Source organism: Orycteropus afer, unplaced genomic scaffold (assembly GCF_000298275.1).
Source record: "Orycteropus afer afer isolate SDZICR_OR568_19922 unplaced genomic scaffold, OryAfe1.0 scaffold00291, whole genome shotgun sequence".
NCBI classification, from domain to species: domain Eukaryota; kingdom Metazoa; phylum Chordata; class Mammalia; order Tubulidentata; family Orycteropodidae; genus Orycteropus; species Orycteropus afer.
Genome location: NW_006921878.1, coordinates 1,175,776 through 1,184,181, shown reverse-complemented (window position 1 = coordinate 1,184,181; position 8,406 = coordinate 1,175,776).

Here is an 8,406-nt window from a genome sequence, read left to right as displayed (position 1 = left end):
AGAAATAATGCTGGAGACTGCATGATAGAATTTTGCAAGACCAACGACTTATTAATTGCAAATACCTTTTTTCAACAACACAAATGGTGGCTATACACATGGACTTCACCAGATGGAGTACACAGGAATCAGATTGACTACATCTGTGGCAAGAGGCAATGGAAAAGCTCAGTATCTTCAGCCAAATCAAGGCCAGGAGCTGACTGTGGAACAGACCATCAACTGCTCATAAGCAAATTCAACTTGAAGCTGAAAACAATTAAAACAAGACCACAAAAGCCACAATATGACCTTGAATATATCCCTCCTGAATTTAGAGACCATCTAAAGAATGGACTGGATGCACTGAGCACAATGACAGAAAACCAGGAGAATTGTGGGGTGACATCAAGAACATCAACCATGAAGAAAGTGAGAGGTCAATAAAAATATGATAAGAAAGAAAAGACCAAAGTGGATTTCAGAAGAGACTCTGAAGCTTGCCCTTGAGTGGACAGTAGCCAAAGCAAATGGAAGAAATGACAAGGTAAAAGAGCTGAACACAAGATTTCAAAGAGCAGCTCAAGCAGACAAAGCCAATTACTACAATGAAATATGCAAAGACCTGGAGTTAGAAAACCAAAAGGGAAGAATACACTCAGCATTTCTCAAGCTGAAAGAACTGAGGAAAAAAATTAAGCCTCACATTGCAATTCTGAAAGATTCCATGGGCAAAATATTAAACGATGCAGGAAGCATCAAAAGAAGATAGAAGGAATACACAGAGTCATTGTACCAAAAAGACCTGGTTGATATTCATCCATTTCAGGAGGTGGCATATGATCAAGAACCAATGGTACTGAAGGAAGAAGTTGATGCTGCACTGAAGGAATTGGCAAAGAACAAGGCCCCAGGACTTGATGGAATACCCATTGAGATGTTTCAACAAACGGATGCCCTGCTGGAGGTACTCACTCATCTATGCCAAGAGATTTGGAAAACAGCTATCTGTCCAACTGACTGGAGGAGATCCATATTTGTACCCATTCCAAAGAAAGGTGATCTCACAGAATGTGGAAATTATCAAACAATATTGTTGATTTAACACGGAAGTAAAATCTTGCTGAAGATAATTCAAAAACAGTCATAGCAATATATTGACAGAGAACTTCCAGAAATGCAAGCTGGATTCAGAAGAGGATGCGGAACAAGGGATATCACTGCTGATGTCAGATGGATCTTGGCTCAAAGCAAAGAATACCAGAAAGATGTTTACTTATGTTTTATTGACTATGCAAAGGCATTTGATTGTGTGGTTCATAACAAACTATGGGTAACATTGAGAAGAATGGGAATTCCAGAACAATTAATTGTACTCAAAAGGAACCTGTACATAGACCAAGAGGCTGTCATTCAAATGGAACAAGGGGACATTGCATGGTTTAAAATCAAGAAGGGAGTGTGTCAGGGTTGTATCTTTTCCCCACACTTATTTAATCTATATGCTGAGCAAATAATCTGGGAAGCTGGACTATTATGAAGAAGAACGTGGCATCAGGATTGGAGACAGAATCATTGACAACCTGCGATACACTGATGACACAACTTCGCTCGCTGAAAGTGAGGATGACTTGAAGATTAAAGAATACAGTCTGCAGTACAGATTACATCTCAATTAAAAAAATCTCACAACTGGACCTATAAGCAGCATCATGATAAACGGAGAAAAGATTGAAATTGTCAAAGACTTCACATTGCTTGGTTCTACAATCGATGCCAACAGAAGCAGCAGTCAAGACATCAGTTGACGTATAGTACTTGGCAAGTTGGCTGCAGAGGACCTCTTTCAAGTGCTGAAGAGCAAAGATGTCTCCTTGAGGACTAAGATGTGCCTGACACAAGCCATGACTTTCATTCACCTCGTATGCATGTGAGAGCTGGACAATGAATAAAGAAGACCGAAGAAGAGGTGATGCTCTTGAGTTGTGGTGCTGGCGAAAAATGCTGAAAGTACCATGGACTGCTAAAAGAACTAACAAATCTGTCCTGGAGGAAGTGCAGCTGGAGGGCTCCTTGGAAGTGAGAATGGCCAGACTTCATCTCACCTACTTTGGTGATGTTGTCAAAAGGGACCATTCCCTGGAGAAGGATGTCATGCTTGGTGTTATGGTTACCTAATGCAACTGACAGGAATATACCACAAATGGGATGGCCTTAACAAACAGGAGTTTATTCTCTTACAGGTTGGAGGCTTTAAGTCCAAGTTCAAAGTGCCAGGCTCTAGGGGCTGGATGAAAGCCCCTCAACCTTGGGGTCCAGCTCTGCTTCCTGCTCCCGGTCCACTAGAGATAGAGGCTTTTCTTCACTCAGACAGCTGCTGGCTGCTGAGGCTGACAAACCCTAAGGTTGACAAGTAAAAAGGCACAGTCCCGACGTTACCAAACCACACGGCAGGCCATTAATTCAAGTTCATTGTAAGTCCCAAGGTTGGCAGAGCATAGCAGGCTGCTGAGCAATGACACAGCTGCATGCAGGATCCAAGCGTGCCATAGGCTAGAGGCCATTCCCAAGGGTTTTCCTTATATATAGAAAGCAGACCACATCCCAAAGGCAGCTACTCAGCTGCTTGTGGTAGATCCCATCATGGAGTTGATTGCCAGTCTCATCATACGGAATAACTACCACCAGCTGCCCAGCCACTCAACCAGGCCCAGCCAAGTTGACATACAAAAACATAACCACCACACTTGGTAAGGTGGAGGGTCGACGAAGGAGGGGAAGGCCCTCAACAAGATGGACTGACACAGTGGCTGCAGCGATGGGCTCAAGTATAGCAAGGATCGTGGAGCTGGCACAGGATCGGGCAGTGTTTTGTTCTTCTGTGCATAGGGTTGGAGCTGACTCAATGGTACCTAACAACAACAACAGACTAAACTATTGCTTCGTTTTAAGACTTCAGGATATATTTTTAGTTTAGTTTAAAGATTATCTCAGAGCAGTACTTTCAGGAGTTTATCCAATCCCCTTGGCTCCAGAAAGTCTGGAATCCATGATCATTTGAAATTCTGTTCTACATTTTTACCCCTTTTGATTAAGATTCTTGTATAGACTCTTTGATCAAAATGTTCAGTAATGGTAGCCAGGCATCATCCAGTTCTGGTCTCTTGACAAAGGAGGTATTTGTTTGTGGAGGCAATTAGTTACACAGTCCATTTTCTCCTCCTGTTCCTGACTCCTCTTCTTCCTCTGTCGCTGCAGGCAAATAGAGATCAGTTGTCCTGGGGTCTGTAGGGTTCTCACTGGCTAATTTTCAGAAGGTGATCACCAGGCCTTTCTTCCTAAGCATGTCTCAGTCTGGAAGCGCTGCTGAAACCTGTTCAGCATCACAGCAACATACAAGCCTCTGCTGACAGATATCTGGTGGCTGCACATGAGGTGCGTGGCTAGGACTTACACCCAGGTCTCCACATGGAAGGTGAGAATTCTACCACTGAACCACCAGGGCCCCCACATTTACCGCTAGGGTGTGACCAAAGAGGAAGAGTACATTAAAAGGGGAGAACAAAAGAGCCAGTAAGTAGTGAGTGGAGCCCCTGGGTGGTGCAAATGACTAACACACTCAGCAATCTACTGAAATTTTGCAGGTTCAAGTCCACCCAGAGATGCCATGGAAGAAAGGCCTGGCAACCTGCTTCCAAAATTTCAACCTCTGAAAACCTTATGGAGTGCAGTTCTCCGCTGACACACGGGCACGCCATGGAGTCAGAGTTGACTCCATAGCAGATGGTACCGGTTGTGCGTGGAGCAGCTTGCACGAGCCACGCAATAATTGTTCTAAGGATTTTCTGTGTGCTAACTCATTCTCTCTTCCTACAGCCTTACACCATCTGTGTTAGACTGGATTCTCTAGAGAAACAAAACCAGTAAAGCTTATATATATATATGTATATAGAGAAAAATTTATCTTAGGAAAATGGCTCACACACTTATAGAAGCTGGCAAATCCAAAGTTCCTGGATCAAATGTCAAGCTGGAGGCTTTTCCATGTCAAGCTGGTGGCTTTTTCCGACTCTTGCAGCCACAGGGGCCGAGAAGCTCAAGGCTGGCAGGCAGTACACCAGCTATTGATTCCAATGAATGACGAATCCAAGATCTCCAGGCCGAACGGTGGATTGTTCACTCACGGACAGTTGTAGGCAGCACAACAGAATCCTGATCCACAGAGAATGTCTCTTTTCCCAGGATGTCCACAGATATACTGGAAGCAGGCCACACCCTTAGGGAAACTCCCTTTCAACAGACTGGCTGCTCAAAACATAATCATTTGATCCCATCATGAGAATAACCACATCACAACAGCCTAAACCACACAGAATTGTGGTCCAGCCAAGTTGACACACAGCTCCAACTATCACACCGCCCTACTTCCTTCATCTCACAACGAGGAAAAAGGGGCAGAGCCCACCTTTCTCTGAGGCTTCTGGCCAATGTCTCCTCGTCTTCTCTGAAGGCAGAGACTGCCACCTCCTGGTACCTGATGGAGGGACAGCAAACGCTGACTGCCAGGACTTTCTCTCCTCCTGTTTGGGGTCTCTGGCCCTGGCTGGAGGGGTCTCCACTCCGGGCCAGAGGCTCCTGCAAGGCTGGGACCTAGGGATGTAAAGCCAGCATGATCTCTGGTTTTGTTGAAACAGCGAAACACTCAACTGCTAACTGAAAGGTTGGCAGTTCGATTCCGCCCAGCGGCTCTGTGAGAGAAAGACTTGGTGATCTGCTCCCATAAAGATGACGCCCTGGGAAACCCTATGGTGAGTTCTACTCTGACCCATGGGGTCATCACCAATCAGAATCAACTGGAGGGCATACGACAGTAACAACCAGAACTTCGGCTCCTCTGCTCCACCCAGGGCTGCACTGCAGCTCCCCACACTCCCCTCAATTTGCAGTTGTTTGATGTTCATGTTTGTGTCTTTGTTTGATGCCTGGGTCCCTCACCGCAACACAGGTACCATGATAGCAAGGGCTGTGCCTGCCATGGGCCATGTGTGGCATGGCCATGCTATACCTGCAGGGCCCAGCTTGGCATAATAAGTCTGTGCTAAAGGAATGTTAAAGGGGTTCTGTCCAAAAGCAAGGACTCAGACAGACAGGTGGACACAACTGCTCACTGCAGCACTGTTCACAACAGCCAAAAGGTGGCAATGACCCATGTGTCCACCAACAGATGATGGGGAAACACACTGTGGTCCATCCACAAAAATCTAAAGCAACCACTGCCATCAAGTCAATTCTGACTCACAATGACCTACAGGGAAGAGTAGAACTGCACCATAGGGTTTCTAAGGTGTAGGTCTTTATGGAAACAGATTGCCTCCTCTTTCTCCCACAGAGCATGGGGTAGTTAAGGTCGTGTGTTGACTTGGCTGGGCCGTGCTTTTCAGTGGCTGGGCAGCTGGATGCCGTTATTCCCCGTGACGAGATTATAATCACCTCCATGGTGGAACCTGGTGTGAGTGAGTGGCTAAGTAGTTGAAGGGGTGTTATCTTTAGGGTGTGGCCTGCCTCCAGTATATATGGAAAAGCTTTAGGAAAGTTGTCCAGCTTTTTGGCACATTTGGAGCCTGCATTTGGCCAAGTCTTCATCTCCAGTTCCTGGACTTGAACCAGTGGCCTGCCATGTTGCCTGCTGATCTTGGGATTGTCCCTGACCTTGAACCATTGGCCAATCTTGGGGTTGTGCCATTTTACCTGCAGACCTTGGGTCCATCAGCCTTAGCAGCCAGCAGCTTCATGAGTTAGGAGATGCCTCCAGCTCCAGTGGGCCTGGAACAAGAGTCAGAGATGATGCCCAAGGTCAAGGGGGCTTCACCCAGGCCCTGGAGCCAGCACTCTGAATTCGGACTTCTAGACTCCTAAACTGTAAAAGAATAAATTCCTGTGGGTTGAAGCTGTCCACTAGTGGTATTTCGGTTATAGCAGCACTAGAGCACTAAGACAGAGTGGCTGGTGGGTTTGAACCACCGACCTTTCGGTTAGTAGCCAAATGCTTTAACCATCATGCCCCCTGAGCTCCTCCCATCCACATGATGGACTTTTAAAACCAGTTGCTGCGGGGTCATGGAGCCCTCGTGTGTGTCACAGTGGAACTGCGCTCCACGGGGTTCTCAGTGCCTGCTTTTCCTGAGGTAGATCATCAGGCCTTTCTTCAGAGGAACCTCTGGGTGGACTTGAACTGCCAACGTTTCAGTGAGAAGCCAGCACTTAACCCTGTGCACCACCCGGGCCTCCAGAACGGAACAGCCTCAGCCATAGAGAAACGCAGTCCTGAGACAGGCTACAAAGTGGGCAAGCCTGGAGATCATGACGCTGACTTAAACAAACCACACGCCCAGGGACAAATATTGTCTGGCCCCACGGACATGAAACGTCTAGACTAGGCAGACCCATAGAGACAAAGGAAGATTAGAGGTGCCCAGGGGCTGTGGGGCCGGGGCGCGAGAGAACTTGCTGAAGGGCTGCGGGGTTTCTGTAGGGGGAGTGAAGAACATTTGGGAATAGATGGGGTGATGGCTGCACAACTTGATGAGTGCAATCCATGTCACCAAACTGTATACTTAAAAATGGGCAAAACGGCAAATTTATCATTACATATATTTTATTAATATATATATATATGCACATATATATGTGTGTGTGTGTGTGTGTATATGTACCTATATATGTATATATATATTTATATATGGGAGCTCTGGTGGCATAGTGCCTAAGGCATTTGACTGCTAACCAGAAGGCTGGAGGTTCAAACCCACCAGTGACTCCTCAGAAGGAAGGTTGGGCAATCTACTTCTGTAGTGATACCGTCTCGGAAACCCAAGGAGGGGTCGCTATGAGTCGGACCTGAGAGAACAGGGACCCCGTGGGGGTGAGGGGCCCCGGGATCTGAGAGAACTAGGACCCCATGGGTGTGAGGGTTCCAGGATCTGGGAGAACAGGGATCTCGTGGGTGTTAGGATCCCGGGACCTGAGAGAACAAAGATCCCATGGGGGTGAGGGTCCCAGGACCTGAGAGAACTAGGACCCCGTGGGTGTGGGGGGCCCAGGATCCGAGACAACAAGGATCTGTGGGTGTGAGGGGACTCGCACCAGGAGTGTATTGGAAAGTTGGCTCATGGGCAGATGCGTATGAGTGACCAAACTGCCCTGAGAACTCTCTTTAACTCCCCACAAAACACAGAATGCCGGTTTCGCACCTGCGACCTCTGCCACTGGGGTCTAAGAACCTCTGCTCAGGCCAGGCTCCCCCGCACCCCGCACTATGGACGTGTGGGGCCAGACCCTTCTGTAGAGGGGGGCGTCCTCTGGTCTCCACCCATCCGATGCCAGCACCTCCCACCCTCCACCCTTGTGACAATCAAAAATGTCTTCAGGTGTTGCCAGTGTCCCCTGGGGCCAGAACTCCTCGACTAGACCAAAAAAGGGTTCAGCCAGGAACGTATTCAGAAATCAGGGCGGTCAAGCCCTTCTGCCTTCAAGACAAAGAGCAAATGGGTTGACTCCATTGTCCTCTCAGGCTCAGCCTTACTAGGTTCAAGAGTTCTGCTCTCCCAGGTCTCACGGTAGGCGGCAGACTTTGCAGCCAGCCTGAGCCAGCTACACAGCATCTCTGCCCGCTCCACCCCTACCCGCCCCTAAAGTCCCCAGGGGGACACCTACAGACCACACCTCCACTACAGTCCAGCACTGGCTCGGACAGAAAGAAAAACGCGCAGGAGCCAGGTTAGGGGCTCGAACTTGGGCGCCCACACTCACCGCTGCGTAGCCCTGGGTGAGTCCGGTAGCAAATGCAGACACGTTCATTAGAGCTCAGTGGTCAGGTGCCAGCCAGGCGCTGATCACCGGCCTCCACATTGGTGGAAGCGCTCCGACCAGTGCAGCTCTTGTTGCTATTGATGTTATTATTATCTGCACGTCTGGGCATCCCCGGCTCTGGTTGGCAAGCGGACCTGTGCAGCCAGTATGCGCATAAACACGCGCAGAGCTCGGAATAGGCATCGCGCCTGCGCACCGCGACTCTGCAAACTACAAGTCCAAAAAGACCCCGGGACATGGCGCTGTACTTCAGGAAGTGATGGGCCGAGCATTCGGCTCCAGCGCCGTCTCTGGTCTGGAGGTGTCTTCGCAGGAGAAGCCCGTCCCGCGTGGTAGTCCCTGGGTGGTAAAAACGGTGAATCTTCTCAGACGCTAACTGAAAGGTTGGAGGCCAGAACCCACCCAGAGGCGCCTCGAAAGAAAAGCCTGGCAATCTATTGCGGGAAAAAATCAGCCGTTGGAGCACAGTTCTACTCTGACACAGATGGGGTCGCCACGAATCAGAATCGACTGGCAACTGGTTTTTATGACCCTCCCTGAGTCGCAACTGCAAAATGG